The 2,305-nt window shown below is 41.6% G+C and overlaps 1 pseudogene across 1 annotated transcript; it reads right to left on the reverse strand.

Annotated features, from left to right (window-relative positions):
- Positions 1–1,020: 1,020 nt before the first annotated feature.
- On the reverse strand, positions 1,021–2,039 carry LOC103726710 (annotated as a pseudogene). The gene has a single exon (XR_001872219.1). The product of XR_001872219.1 is annotated as an olfactory receptor 1361-like (transcript).
- Between the last annotated feature and the right edge of the window lie 266 nt (positions 2,040–2,305).

Genomic DNA, 2,305 nt, shown 5'->3' on the forward strand with positions numbered 1-2,305 from the left:
AGGAATTTAATTTCCTTGGCTTCAATTTACTTTAATTTTATTGTGGTCTTTGAATCCTTATTTAAATTAATGTATCTCTCAACTCTCACCACAGAAGCTTCTCGCAATAGATGATGATTAACACAGAAACCCACAACTTGTAGCCGTTCAGAAAAAAAGAGATTGCAGAATACTCAGGCCTAAATGGGACACCTGTATCATACCCTTTCCTCCCAAGACTTGGGGATCATTACAGAAGAGGGGTCAGACAGATTGTAAGAGACAGAGGTGCTGGATCAATACAAGACAACCATGTTTTCCAGGCACAACAGGGTAACCACACATATGAACATACAATGCTTGTGAAAGTATACACAAGACAAAATCCCAGCATGGAGGGAAGAGCCTGACAAGAAGTCCCAACCTTAGCTGAGGAACTATTGCTAATGGAGAGCTGTTCAGAGAGAGAGACCGTTTTATTAAGGATATGATGCCAGCTGGACCAACCCCAAGATCATTTCACAAATACAAACTAGACTCAATAGATCTCAAAAAATAATAGAGGCCATGAAGTAATGAGGGGTGTGTAAGTGGAGATAGATCTGATAAGAGATGGGGAAGGGAACTTTACTGTGAGATAAGAGGTTATGGAAATGAAAGAGTAAATAAATATAACAACTTTTAGACATGGCTATCTATTCCATGATTTATTCAAAATTCATTCTCCTGAATAACAGTGCTGCAAATCACATTGACTTCTCTCTGGAAGACAGTATATGATAAACCATCACTAAAATATTGGAAGTTCTGTAAGTCAATCTGATTAGCTTCTATTTGACTTAGTTATTTCTCAGGTTACATGTTATGCAAGAAAAAGACATTTGGGTTTAGTGATTTTAAAATATATCCTCAGTTCCAATGTGAGGAGAATCTAGATTGTTCAAAGGGGTTCAGAAACATTTATTCACTAAATCACTTCTTTCCAAACCCAGCCAAGAAGGAATTAATAGCAAAGAATATTCCATGGGAATATGATTCATTTCAGTGTTTAAAAGTATAGCCCACCTGTCTGAAATGATTTCCGACTAGTTCTTTTGTTCTCAGGAGATGTGTTGCCATTCTTTGTTTCCTAGGATACAGAGTTTCCTGAATAGCTTTCGCAGAGCTCCTTTAACTTCCTGGTTCCTGAGGCTGTAGATTAGTGGATTTAGCATAGGGCCAACAAGTGTGTAAAAGATGGCTACCTGGCTATCCTGTTCTAAGTTGTAGCTGGATGACGGCCGGAGGTACATGTGAACCAAAGAGCCAAACAGGAACAACACGACCAGGATGTGAGAGCCACAGGTGGACATGGCTTTACGCAGGGCAACAACTGAGTGTGTGTGAGCTATGGCAATGCCTATGCGGACGTAGGAACCAAAAATGAAGAAGAAAGGACTGACCACCACAGCCACACCTTCAGTGAAGATTAGCATTTCATTGACCACTGGTCTGGTGCAGGAGAGCTTCAGCAGAGGAGTGATGTCACAGAAGAAGTGGGTCACCTGGTTACCACAGAAGGTTAAATGGGTGACCAACAGAGTATACAGGAGACTGTTAAGGCTGACAACCACCCATGAGGTCAAGGTTATGCGCAGACAGAGGCGATGGCTGACAATGGCAGAGTATCGTAAAGGCTCACAGATGGCGACATAGCGGTCATATGCCATGGCGGCCAGCAAGTGGACTTCCATGCTGCCCACAGCCATGAAGGAGAACAGCTGTGTCATGCACCAGCTGAAGGAAATGGTTCGATTCACAGACAGTGTGTGCACCAGCATTTGAGGAATAATAATGGTCGTTAGAGATATATCAATTAAGGAAAGTTGGCTGAGAAGGAAATACATGGGAATCTGAAGCTTGGGGTCTGAGCAAGCCACAATCACTAATAAGGCATTTCCCCAAACTGCCATCAAATACATTGCAAGGACAATCCCAAAAATAACTGGCTGCATCCCTGGTCTGCTGGGCAAGCCCAACAACACAAATTCAGTCACCTCTGTCTTGTTTTTAGTGGCCATAAGACACTGTCTAAATTACCTTCAAAAGAGGAAGATCAGAGCTGGAAAAGGAAGAGGAAGATACTAAGGTTCAACCAGATCTCAAGAGTCTCTACATCTCAGACGAAGTCGGTCACTGGAGTGAGGATCTCCTTCTACCATTGTGTTTCAGGAACATCAGTTTTGTTCTTTTGGTAAAGGTGTTCCATTAAGTCAACTAAGCTTATCTGGAATGAGGGTAGAGATAATTACTGTAAGTCTTGACTTTATTAATGACTAACTTTTTC

This window comes from Nannospalax galili, unplaced genomic scaffold (assembly GCF_000622305.1).
Source record: "Nannospalax galili isolate Female #2095 unplaced genomic scaffold, S.galili_v1.0 scaffold290, whole genome shotgun sequence".
In the NCBI taxonomy this organism is placed as follows: Eukaryota; Metazoa; Chordata; class Mammalia; order Rodentia; family Spalacidae; genus Nannospalax; species Nannospalax galili.